The sequence below is a fragment of the Polypterus senegalus genome, chromosome 10, assembly GCF_016835505.1.
Source record: "Polypterus senegalus isolate Bchr_013 chromosome 10, ASM1683550v1, whole genome shotgun sequence".
NCBI classification, from domain to species: Eukaryota; Metazoa; Chordata; class Cladistia; order Polypteriformes; family Polypteridae; genus Polypterus; species Polypterus senegalus.
The window spans coordinates 34,201,816-34,215,783 of NC_053163.1; the positions used below are offsets into that span (position 1 = coordinate 34,201,816).

The 13,968-nt window shown below is 38.8% G+C and overlaps 1 protein-coding gene across 1 annotated transcript in view; it reads left to right on the plus strand.

Moving 5' to 3' along the window:
* The first annotated feature begins 696 nt into the window (after window positions 1-696).
* Window positions 697-13,968, plus strand: part of tcf20 (transcription factor 20) — a 257,729-nt gene continuing 244,457 nt past the window's right edge. The window contains exon 1 of the mRNA XM_039765686.1: window positions 697-874. The gene's annotated coding sequence lies outside the window, so the exon portion shown is untranslated. The remainder of the gene's footprint in view (window positions 875-13,968) is intronic.

A 13,968-nucleotide genomic window follows, 5' to 3' on the forward strand; every position in this document is an offset into this window, starting at 1 on the left:
TCGAGACACAACAAGACTGTATACTCCGCATAACTAAAAGGCAGACATCGGAGAATTTCTTATATAACTTAAAATATAAAAGTCTCCGTGCTTATAAGAAACCACGGTGAAAAGATCTGTGGATAAAACGTAGGAAATATTCCAAAGCATCTTAGACTGGTGTCAGCATTGAAAAGAAAAACACCGACACCGCTGTGTGAACGGTGAACACGGTAGCTACAACGAAATGTCGACATGGTTTCGTCCTATTCTGCATCTAACCGTAAAATCTGTGCAAATCCCGCATCCATAAACGGCGCACTAACGCGCAAACCGTAACGACTGGCAGATCTGCTGCGCACGCGCGCTAATCATGCAGCTTGGGGTAATATACTCCTGTACTTGTGGTCTCCCGCCATCGTGGTTTGACCTTATCAGCTCCTCTACATACGCCTAAGCAGACCTGTGGTCAAGGAGGTGGGAAAACCGCAAAAACCTTTTTTTTCGTAGTGGCTTAATGGCATTGCTTTAAACTTTTCTGGCGATTCATTATAAAGTTACTAACGGGAAGTCACTTCGGAAGTAAAGGGGAGGGGTGGGGACTGGTGCTGCTGGAAGTTTGTATCTCCTGGAGGTGAACCAATCTACCCCGGAAACCTCGGCAGTAAGCCCGCCCTCATTAGTTCTATTGCTCTGCGTACTGGTTGCTCAAGTCTGACACATTGAGCTTGTTTTGTCCGTGGATGAGAGGGACTAGTGAAGAAAAAAAAACTGGAAAAATTATCACGTGACTAGATGAGGGGGGCGGTGAGAGAAAAAAAAACACGCAAACAGGGTGCACATGAATAACGCACATTGAATATTTCTGCTAGAGGTGCGCTGTTCTAAGTGTAAGGTACGTTCCGCCGGATAGGGCGAGCGGAAAAACGCCTCTCATGGATCGGCCTCTGCGTTGACAGTGGCGCGAGGGCGGGCGGGGGCGGTGGTGGTGGTAAAGGGAAGGGGGGGTCGCGGTCACGCTGCTGCGCTGCCCACCCAGCATGCTTGAACGGGGCACTCGTGGGACTTGATCATTGTCGCGTGGCATTTTATTGGCATAGCTCATCAGTGAAGTGGCATTTATTGAGACTTGGGAGGTCACCTAGAAAACTAAGAACATGTTATAGAGGGGTGGGGGGTCATCAGAATTTACTGAATGCCACATTTCTCAAGCAGTTATCGGCTGAGCTGTACGCTTGTTACGTTTGTGCCTTGTCAGTGTAGTAATACCTCTAATGATCCCGACGAATCCCGTAATTCCCAGCTGCGCATTCTACACCGCGGGATGACTGTGTGCTCCGAAAGAACCAAAGGCACGTGCGAACACCACTAACCCTGTCAGCTACTGCGATGCTTCCGATTCGAGCGTAGGTGGAGCGTAGCAAAGAAGCACTGTCCTTCTCGGATTGTGTTTATCCTACCTCTTCCATGATAACCTACAGTGCGTTCATTTTCACAGAGGTGACTTTGTTATTGTTAAGAATAAGGGGTCATTAGCCTTTTTCTGTCCTTGGGTAACAGAGCTTGTTACTATATGGCCGGACTTCTTGTTGGTAGGGTGGGTTAATATGAGCAGCGTTAACAGTTAATCATAACACAGCATGAAATCATACATCCATCCATCTTCCTTCCCAGCCGGGTTACCCACAGCAGGTTTGTAGGGCAGCTGGAGCCAATCCCAGCAATTATAGGGTGCAAGGAAGGAACAGTTCTTGGACAATGTGCCTGTCCATCAAAGGGCGAACACACACAGAGGCCTTATTAGCAGCACCAATTCACCTAACCTTAATGCCGTTTGAGATGACAAATCATTATAAGTATACATTTTTTGTTTCTCCTGCTGAAATCTTATGTGTTATCCACAGCACCATTCTGGCCTCAGGTGCAAATGTGGCCTTCACAATTTGTTATACAGTATAGTTACAACTTAGGTTATGGTTATAATAATAGTTTATTATTCATTAATTAGGTGCCCTAGTGCAGCGGTTCCCAACCTTTTTTTTCTCTCCTGTACCCCTTGATTAGGCTTTACATTTATGAGTACCCCCTCTCTTCATTACCCCCACCCATCCCTGAAAAAAAGTTTGGTTTTTTTTAATTTTCTTAGGTTAGCTGAATAATCAAAGGGCTGAAATTAACCTAATGACATTTATATAGGCTTTTATTTTTGATTTTACATTTTACAATTTATTTCAATTTTTTATAATAGCAGCCAAACATATGATCAAAACAAATAAAAACAGCATTAAAATAATTTTTACCCACATTAACTTATGATGAAAGTACATAACAATTATACATCTTGATATACACGTCCTCCAATGTGGCTCTGAATAATTTTAATGCAATCCTTGCGCTGGTTTCATGGATCCGAGTTTTTTTAAAATCAGGTTCAAATGAAGACAGATATAACCTCAAATCAGGAGCTGCGTCAAGCTTATTGCAATATTTATTCTTAATATATGCACAAGACGAAAATGCTCTTTTGACAAGCTCTTTCGTGAATGAAAATCCATATCTCAAGTATTCAACAGAATATTTTTTCCTCTTTAGTGGAGCACTGATGGTCTGAGTTTTTTTTTAATAGTGTTAACTTTATCTCTTGCAAGAACAGGCCTATCCGTCACTACACCCTGGTCCCCTTGCGCTTGTAAATCATCAGACTGCTTCGAAGTACTTGGAGCTGCCGAATCAGCAGGTTGAATTTCAATGCTAACTGCAGCTCTCCTAAGAGTTCCAGTTTTTAACCACTTATCCATTTTGGGGCACAAAACAATATCAATAGAAAGTCACTCAAAACAATAAATAATAGCTAAATACTTCAAATTAAGCCCTCATAAAAAAGGAACGAGGAAAGGGGGAGGGCACATGCGCAATCGCGTGATACGACTAGTGGGGGACGCATCTAGTGACAACTTTCACACAAGTCTCTCTTTGTAAACCAAAACTCTTTAACTTTGTTTTTGCATTTTTTATTTTAGATCCTTTTTTTGGAGTTTTCTGCCATTACTCATAATTTTTTCATGTAGCCCTAACCGATCAGCCACATACTCCTGGGTACCGCTGTCCTAGTGTGATCATTATAGCCTTATAACCTGTTAGATTTTGTGAGTAGCAGCAGTTCTCAATAATTTTTATATCTTGCAGTTAACTTGTAAAATTTCTGAAATCTTACCAACAGCATCAGACCTTCAACAGGCAGATTTCATAAGTGTTAATCAATAGTTCAAGATTCTTGTAAGGCCCCATGTCACTAACTGAACACATGTACACCTCAGCATCAGCATCCTGTTCTGTTTGCCTTGGGTCAGGGGTCCTCAGTCCCAGTCCTGGAGAGCCGCAGTGGCTGCAGGTTTTTGTTCTGACCTGGTTGCTTAATTAGAAAGCAATTCTTGCCAATAAAGCACTAACAAGCTATGAAATTAAATTAACTCTGCTATGTCAGGTCATTCTCATATCCTAGATTTTCTTTCTCTTTCTATCATGCAAATGATTTGAAGGCTAAAATGGACGAGTAATTCTCAGTCCTTCACTTTTTTCTCTTCATTTTTCTTCCAAGTATTTAATTAAACCCAATAGTGCAGATAAATACACACAGGTGTAAATGTAAATAAGCTAAATGGAGAAATGCTGCTCTCTCTTGTTATTTGCATGTTATTGATAATAAGGAGCAATTAAAATAGCTGTTTAAGACAAAATTAAGCAATAAGGGCTCAAAATCACTAAAGTGAAGCAGAAGTGTTACTTTAGCAATAAGTGCTTTTTATTAAGCAACTGGGTTGGAGCAAAAACCTGCAGCCACTGCGGCTCTCCAGGACCGTGATTGAGGACCCCTGCCTTAGGTTAATTGATCACATTTTAAAAGTTGGGTAAGCTGTATCAGGTTCTCCAGATTATTTGTGGGTTAAATTATCAATTTCCAGAGGTTTTGATCATCAGCGTAAGGTTCTAGTTGATCGTGTGTGGATGCCCTAACCCAGTATTTCTTGATTGGTCATGAGTTCCTATTCCCTATAAATGAAATGATTCAACTTTATTGTCATTATATAGGTACAAAGATGGTAGTGAGTCACGGTGGGTCACAAATTGGGTTACTTGATCGGCATTGCTGTGCAATCGATCTCTTAGCTCCTCTGTTGATCTCAGTTCACCAAGGGGTAGACGTGGCTCTCTAAGATACTTGCATGTAAAAAAAGGTGGGCTGCAATATCAGAAAGGTTGAGAAACACTGCACCAACCAATATCAGAAATGTTGGCAGTAGTACCAGAATGGTCTTAAGGTGAGTTCAAGTTGATTTCAGCTGTTTGTATTGCCAGCATAGTCTGCTAAGTGGTCGCAATCCTGAAATATTGGCATTAACTTCAAATCATCTTTTTGTTAACTTGTCACATTTCATAAATACAAACTTAAGATTGTAGTAAATTGGCATTGAGGTATTACCTGTTTCAGTTTTTGGTGATATGCACCAGGTTCTGGCATGGACATTGCAGATTCCTAATTGGATTGGTTTCTGACCTCTTGATACCAGCATTGGATCATTTTGGGTTATTTTCACATTTCATAAATCTTGGCAGCAGCTGCATGACTGCCTCAGGCTCTTAACTGATCTTGTTTGTTATTTTTAATTTGCAGCCTCAGGTCCTAATGTGATCATCTCCTATTATTTTATGAAATTTATTTGTGCTTACTAAGAATCATTAGGACCTACTTTAAATTACTCATGTTGGTGACTTTCAGATTTCATATTTTTGTTTCTTCTTGGAACAAATCTGTTAGTCAATTAGCATGTGGTTTGTTGATGTTAAAGGTTGGTAGCTTGTCTGCTTTATCAGTTGTAGTACATGAAACTGGCCTAGGAATGGGTCATTTTTTGTTTCATTTGTTTCAGAATGTTCCTGGAATAAACCATAACATTTTACATCCCAGTTTGTACTTGCTGTGTAGGAACCTGCGCCAAGCTGGAAAAGCCTTAGTGAGGGTGTTGCGATGTAATGGTTATTGATAACTTTCAGCCCATGTTGGCTTGAAGATGACAACCTTGTGTTCAAAACATTATTTTTTATGATTTAGACAATTTTTAAAATTTACTTTATGTATATATATATATTTTTTTTATTTTATATAAATATATATTTTATTTTATATATATATTTTTTTCTGGGGTTCTTTTTTGTTTTAGGTACGTGTACTTGGAATGTGAGAGATCAGTTCTGTATGTGTATTTTGTACCTATTAAGTTTCATTTTACTGTAATGCCGTTTTTGTTGTCCTGTCATCAGAATGCAACTCTCCATTAGTGGGTGTTACGGCCCCTGAAGTTGTCAATGTCAATTTATTTATATAGCACATTTAAAACAACATAGGAATGCTGTGGCCAAAGTGCTTTACAATAAAAGAGTAAAAGAAAAACATACAATTAACATGAATAACATAATTAGAAATAAAATAAATGAACATAAATACAATAAATAATAAACAGAAGTAATGTTACATAATCACAGTGAGGAAACCATCAGCATTACCGAAGGTCACAGAATGCAAGTGAATAGAAATGAGTCTTTAATCTTGTTTGAACAGTTCAATTGTAGACAACTCCTTGATCTGATGAGGTAAAGAGTTCCAGAGGTGAGGAGCAGCAGCTGTAAAAGCCCTGTCTGTCCCCCTTAGTTTCACACTTGGTACGAGGGACAACAAGAGACAACTGACCAGAAGATCTAAGCACTCTGGATGGCTGGTGTAAAACACACAGTTCAGATAAATAGGCAGGAGCAAGCCCATGTAAAGATTTAAAAACTAGCAACAAGATTTTAAAATCAATTCGAAAACTGACAGGCAGCCAGTGTAAAGAAGCTAATATTGGAGAAACAGAATCAGACTTTCTTGCCCCAACCAGAAAGCAAGCGACAGCATTTTGGACCGACTGTAAGGTGTGTATCAGGGATTTGCTAATCCCAGAATACAGCGAGCTGCAGTAATTAAGGCGTGAAAAGATAAAAGCATGAGTAGCTTTCTCGAGATCCCTAGAAGATAAAAAAGGCCTGATCTTACCTAATAGACAAAGCTAGAAAAAGCAGCTGTTGACTACAGAATTAACTTGTTTCTCAAAAGAGAGGTTACTGTCAAAGATAACACCAAGGTTGCGGACTTGAGGTTTGCAAAAGACAGAGAAAGAGCCGAGACGTCCAAGACCAATTTGGGCTTTAGCTGATGAACCCGCTATAAGCACCTCTGTTTTATTTTGATTCAAATCAAGAAAATTATTAGCCATCCAGGATCTTAGTTCAGAAAAACAGTTGTGCAGTTGATTTATTGCAGAGTTGCAGACAGGAATATAAACCTGAGTATCATCAGCATAGCAGTGAAAAGAAATGTTACATTTCCTAAAAATAGTTCCAATAGGGTGAAGGTATATAGAGAATAAGATAGGACCCAAAATGGATCCCTGAGGAACACCACATATAAGAGGAGCAGTAGATGAAAAAGAGGAATTTAAAATCACTGAAAAGTGTCTACCAGTTAGATGTGACCTGAGCCAGTTAAGAACATCCCCTTTAAGCACAACAAGATGTTCAAGCCACAACAGCAATAGCTCATGGTCAATAGTGTCAAAGGCAGCAGACATGTCAAGGAGGACAAGGACTGTAGCGCCACCTGAGTCAGTAATGATAGAGATGTCATCTCAACACCATGATAACGCCTAAAGCCAGATTGGTAGATCTCAAATAAATTATTGGAGTTAAGGTGATCAACCAATTGATTATAAATAATTCTAATATTTTTGACAGAAATGGCAATTGGGAAATCGGGCGAAAATTGTGTGATGTAACCTCAGCGGCACTGCAAATCCATTGGCATCTAAGATTTTGGATATTCAAAAGAGTGTTTACAAGTGATTTAGGGCACATCTAGTTTGCAAAATTAGCGATTTCCATTTTGACTTTGTGTGTAAATGTCATTCAGTAGCACCAAATGCTATTTATTTATATAGCACTTTTTTATACAAAAAAAAATGTAGCTCAAAGTGCTTTACAAAATGAAGAATAGAAAAATAGAAGACACAATAAAAAATAAAAATAAGTCAACATTAATAAACATAGAATAAGTAAGGTCCGATGGCCAGGGTGGACAGAAAAAACAAAAAAAAACTCCAGAGGCTGGAGAAAAAAAATAAAATCTGTAGGGATTCCAGACCACGAGACCGCCCAGTCCCCTCTGGGCAATCTACCTAACATAAACCAAACAGTCCTCTTTGTATTTAGGGTTCTCATGGAAGGACTTGATGATGATGGTCACGTAGACGTCTGGCTTTCAGTCCATCAATGTTGGAGCATCATGATGCTTTGAGTAGGAGAAACCGGAAAAAGAAACAGAAGAGAGAGTTGGGGTCAGTAATCACAGGCCCATCATGCTTATTCTTAAATAATAGTAATGAGTCCATGCCATGTTTAAAAAAAGTTTTGTACAGTACATATCCTTTAAGAGAGAATTTGACTTCTTTTGTTTGAGATGATATAGAAGGTAGAAGGTGGATTAGGATTCTTCTAGTTGAGCTGGATACATTTTAATCTGGAATTATGTTAATTTTGTGTATTCCCAAAACATATGGCCTAGTGATGCTAGAGTTAAACAGCAACACTTGCTGGTTGGGTCTTGCCTTGGGTACATTTTGGAAAATTTTAAATCAGATCAATGTGAACTGTATAAGAATTATGGAATGCTTGGCACATATAAAACTAGAGTATGTATGGCTGAGTTCCACTACTTTTCTGAGATGCTAATTGAAAGGTCTCCTTCCCACCATTCTCTAGGATCTTTGAAGGGTAGGTTAATTAACATCTTTTTATATACTATTAAAATCTTCTCTATGTCCTCAAGACTAACCAGTATGGCTTCTAGGGTTGTTATGGGTGGAAGATGTGGAATGTTGAGTAGGTTTCTTTTAACAACATTTTAAATTTCCATATTGAAAAAGAAGTGTGTAGCTAGCAGGTTAAATCTGGAGCATAAATGTTCATAAAATGCAAATACGATTTCTATATAAAGATCTCTAAGTGTCTTAATCCCAAGTGGTTTCCATGGGTTAAACACTGAGTATGTCATAGAAGATTGAGGAAAAAAAAAAGATTATTATTATTTTGTATAGGAGCAACAGATAAGAGCTTCTCTGCCTTATTTTAAGTAATTGGTGGATGACTGGGTTGCTGGTGAACTGACGATAGTTAATATTGAGTGGAGCTCATTGAATCTCATTTTGCTTTGCGCTTTTTAAATTTTTTTTGCATTTTTCTTTTACTTTTATTCTACATAATTTCAATTAAATGGTTGTATCAGGTATGTCATTAATATATATTTGATTAACAGAATGCTATGGATTTCAAAAATAAAATATTAAAAAAAATATAATTAACCTCTTCATTTCAACAGTTTGTTTAGCTAGATGCAGGAACAGTTAGGAAGTCAGGCAGAAGTTCATGAGGCACAAGGAATTTGTACAACTAAAGAACCATAAATCCTGCACCCGTCATGTTTTCTGGGAGGCCAATGCCATCGCATGAACATCTTAACTAATTGTTGATTGATGTTCGATTTGCAGCACCAAACATATGCTTCTGACATGGCTAAAGTGGCTTACTTTATAACTCTGTTAGATGATACAGTCATATGAAAAAGTTTGGGAACCCCTCTTAATTCTTTGGATTTTTGTTTAACTTTGGCTGAGCTTTCAAAGTAGCAACTTCCTTTTAATATATGACATGCCGCCTAATGGAGACAGTAGTATTTCAGCAGTGACATTAAGTTTATTGGATTAACAGAAAATATGCAATATGCATCATAACAAAATTAGGTGCATAAATTTGGGCACCCCAACAGAGATATTCCATCAATACTTAGTTGAGCCTCCTTTTGTAAATCTAACAGTCTTTGATGAGTGTCTGGATTCTGGATGGAGGTGTTTTTGACCATTCTTACATACAAAATCTCTCCAGTTAAGTTAAATTTGATGGCTGCCTAGCATAGACAGCCTGCTTCAAATCATTCAATAGATGATATTCAAGTCAGAGGACTGTGACGGCCATTCCAGAACATTGTACTTCTCCCTCTGCATGAATGCCTTTGTAGATTCTGAACTGTGTTTTGGGTCATTGTCTTGTTGGAATATCCAACTCCTGCGTAACTTCAACTTTGTGACTGATGCTTGAACATTATCCTGAAGAATTTGTTGATATTGGGTTGAATTCATCCGACCCTCGACTTTAACAAGGGCCGTAGTCCCTGAACTAGCCATACAGCCCCACAGCATGATAGAACCTCCATTAAATTTGACAGTAGGTAGCAGGTGTTTTTCTTGGAATGCGGTGTTCTTCTTCCGCCATACAAAGCACTTTTTGTTATGACCAAATAACTCAATTTTTGTCTCATCATTCCAAAGCACTTTGTTCCAAAATGAATCTGGCTTGTCTAAATGAGCATTTGCATACAACAAGTGACTCTGTTTGTGGCGTGAGTGCAGAAAGGGCTTCATTCTCATCACCCTGCCATACAGATGTTCTTTGTGCAAATTGCGCTGAATTGTAGAACGATGTACAGATACAACATCTGCAGCGAGATGTTCTTGCAGGTCTTTGGACGTGATCTGTGGGTTGTCTGTAACCATTCTCACAATCCTGCTCCTGTATTTTTCTTGGCCTGCCAGACCAGGGTTTAACAGCAACTGTGCCTGTGGCCTTCCATTTCCTGATTACATTCCTTACAGTTGAAGCTGCCAGTTTAAACCTCTGAGATGGCTTTTTGTAGCCTTTCCCTAACCCATGAGACTGAACAATCTTTGTCTTCAGATATTTTGAGAGTTGCTTTGAGGATCCAATGCTGTCACTCTTCAGAGGAGAGTCAAAGGGAAGCACAACTTGCAATTGACCACCTTAAATACTTTTTCTCATGTTTGGACACACCTTATCTATGAAGTTCAAGGCTTAACAAGCTAATCCAACCAATTTGGTGTTGCAAGTAATCAGCACTGAGCAGTGACATACATTCAAATCAGCAAAATTACAAGGGTACCCAAATTTTTGCACAGCCAGTTTTTCATATTTGATTTAATTTTTATACAACTAAATACTGCTTCACTAAAAGTCTTTGTTCGGAAAACACCCCAGTACTCAGATGCTCCTAGGAAATCAAAGATATACCACTGTTATCTTTTTTGTTTAAAGTAGAGTAAATTATTATGCAGGCTGAGAGGGGTTCCCAAACTTTTTCATATGACTGTAAATCATTTAAACTGGCTTTTTTCCCAGTATGACAGACATCATTCTAGTGGTTACTCCCTGGAATTTTGTTTGATGGTCTTTAAAAAAAATCCCTCTACCAGTTAGTTCAGAAGTAGCAGTAAACAGACCAGTAGAATTAAACCTGGGTAATTGGAGTATAAGCGACTGTACCATAACATTACAAGTTGTAGCTGTAGATGTAGGATTGGAGGAATAAAGTCTTTGTTTAAGAAGGGACTTAACCCTCAGATTATGGATGAACTAGTCAGTCATTATTGGGGGACCACTCTGGAGGAGGTTATTGATTTGACTTTCATGACAGGTACTAACTAGCATAAAAGAGAGAAAGTTGAAATGTAAAATCTCACCATAAATAATTTAGGAAACTAAATATTTCATATTAATATGTGGAGATGGGTACAACTAATGTAACAGCAAAAGAATGACAAAGGAGACTAACAAAACATCTTTGTTTCAATTGTGGCAATTCAGATCATATTGATTTTGGAGTAGTAGAAAATTTTAAAAGTCCCAAAAACGTAAGCCCTGTCTATCTATCTACATTGTATCTACCAAACAAGTGCAATAAGTGCTCTTCCTACATAATTAACTACCTTATTTGTTATCCATACCTCTTATTATTTTTGGATATCAATGGCTGGAAGAGCATCATCCACTTATTGACTGGTAGCAAAGATATTATTTGATGGAGTCCAGTGCCAGTTAAAATTCTTGGAGGTTATTTATTAAATAATTGCCTTCATTGTCATTGCCATGTGAACATATAAAAAATTTTACTATCTCTCTTAAAAAGAAAAACTATACGTCATACACTCCATTTCCACTCCACATACATACACATTGGTTATAAAATAATGTGAGTAATAAATAAATAAATTAGTCAAGTAATAAAGTGCTTATGAAATTGTTGCACAATAATAAATTAATAATATCACACATAAAATGAAATTATTGTAATGACGTAAAGGATAGTGGGTGTAAGTTTAGTTCTTTTATTGCTTTTGGATACATAATGTTCCTTGGTGTGGCAGTGCGGTTCTCCAAGGCTCTGTAGCATCTTCCAGCTGGCCGTAATAAAAACAAGTGATGGACAAGATGAAAATTATCCTTAACAATACTGTGGGCTCTGCTCAGGCTGTGAGACCCATAGATATCCTTCAAGGTAGAGAAAGGGAGTCCAATAATCTTCTGAGCCATGTTAATAACTCTCTTTAAAGCTGCTCTGCCTGCTGATGCACAATTTCCATACCAGACCGTGATACAGTATATCAGTATGTTTTCTAATGACCAGTGGTAGAAAGACTCCAGTAACTTTGTAGAAACATTGTTCTTCCTTAGAGTTCTGTGGTGAGCCTTCCTAACCAAAGTCATGGAATTTACAGTCCACTTAAGATCTTCACTGATATGAATGCCCAAGAACTTTAAAATTGTGACCCTCTCCACTTCTTATCCCCTCATTTTCAATGGCAGGAGTTGAGTCTGATACAGTGTAAAATTTGTAATAAGCTCCTTTGTCTATTTGATGTTAAAAGACAAATTATTATCCACACACCAATCACTCAACTTGTAGACCTCATCCCTGTAGGCCATCTCATTACTGTCAGAGATAAGTTTTCCCACCACCGTTCTGTCATTTGCAAATTCTTTCAGCATATTTGTGGAGTGAACAGGTATGCAGTCATATGTAAACAGTGAGTAGTGGAGGGGGCACAGCCTTGAGGTGCTCCGATGCTGAGAGTCAGGCTGGAGGAGATAAATGGCCCCAGTCTGACTATCTGCAGTCGGTTACAGGAAAAATCATTAATCCAATGCCGTCATTTAATTTCTGAAACCCAAGTCCAGTAACTTACTCACCAACCTGCTGGGGACAGTAGTGTTGAATACACTGCTGTAGTCAACAAAATACGTCCTCGCATACATCCCCTTCTGCTCCAAATGGGTCAATACAGTGTGAAGAGCTGTGTTTATGGCATCCTCTGTTGATCTGTTTGACCTGTAAGCATACTGGTGCTGAACTGTGGTTGGGAAAAGAGTGGATTTAATGTGTTTCAGAACTATCCTGTCAAAGCACTTAGATATAATAGGTGTCAATGCAACTGGTCTGTAGTCATTCAGGGACTTGAAGTTCGTCTGCTTAGGCACTGGGATGATGGGGGCAGTCTTCAGACAGGCTGGTACAATAGCACATGCAAGGGAGAGGTTAAAGATGTTAGTAAAAATCTCTGCCAACTGGTTGGGCAAAGAAGCAATTCATTTCGTCATCAGGTATGGCCGGTCCATAGATCTCTCCCATTTTTAAAGCTAGTTATCTGCCTAATACCCTGCCACATATGAGTCGGTTCCATGGATTTAAAATGATCCTTAATCTTCTCCCTATATGTGGCCTTCGCTCTTTTTTATATCTCTCTTGAGGTTACAGTATGTCTGACAACCCTGTACAGGTCTCTGGTGCCAGATCTGTAGGCTGCATTGCAGTCTTTCAGGAGAAGCTGGACCTCCTTTGTCATCCATGGTTTCCTGTTTGGGAATACATGGACATTTTTGTTAATGGCAACATTTTCAACCCAGTTCCTGGTGTAAAACAATACAGTTAATGTATATTCCTCTGCATCCTTGGTGAAAAACAGACTCTATTCAGTGTGTTGAAAGCAGTCCTGCAGTTGTTGACATGCTTCCTCTGGCCAGGTTTTGATTGTTCTATTAATGATTTGTTGTTTCCTAATAATAGGACAGTAAGCTGAAATTAAAACAGGTGATTAGACTATCCATGATGTGGAAAGAGTATGGCTCTGTATCCTTTGGGAAATTTAAATATATACTGTCTAGTGTGTTTCCCCTCTGGAAGAGGGTCATTTAACACGTTCTGTTGTTTATTATTGATAGCATGCAGTCAAGCACTGTATTAATGATAGCCTCCGGTGGAATATACATGGCTATAATAACAACAACAGAAATCTCCCGAGGTATATAAGAAGGTCTGCAGTTAACTACCAAAATCAGGTAGACGGCATTTATCAATAATAATGGTTTGTGTAGACCAGTTATTGTTTATGTAAACATATAGATTACCTCCACGGCCCTTACTAGATTCTTTATTTATATCGCTGCGGTGAGCTGATCGACTTGTTAGATCGATAGCTGAGTGCGGTACTCCTGGATAAGCATCGTGCAACTGTTTTGCATAGGTGACCGTGATGATAAACAGAGTCTAAGCTCATCCAATTTGTTGTTCAGAGTCCTGACATTTGAGACAAAGAGACTGGGCAGCAGCGGCCTATGTGGATTCCTTCTCTGTCGAGCTAAAATGCCCTGTCAGCATCCTCCATTTGCTTCCCATTCTGTCTACTGCCTCTGTTCGTATACTTCTCGGTATGATGATCCATGGAGATCCCGGTGCACTAGTAATCTCTACTGGTATTTGGTAAGTCTGATGAAAATCTCCAAAAGCTTACTCATTTCTTGTCAACCCGATGCAAATCAATAACTCGGAGAGGTTAACGGATCAGATTCGATGCTTCTGTGCTGATTTCCCAAGACATGATTAAAAGCAACAACACAATACATTTCCATTTAAGAGAGCTTCCAACCACAGTGTCTGAACATGCTGCCATATCCATCCATATACACTCATCCCCATTCAGTTAAGGCCAGTTTATTGCC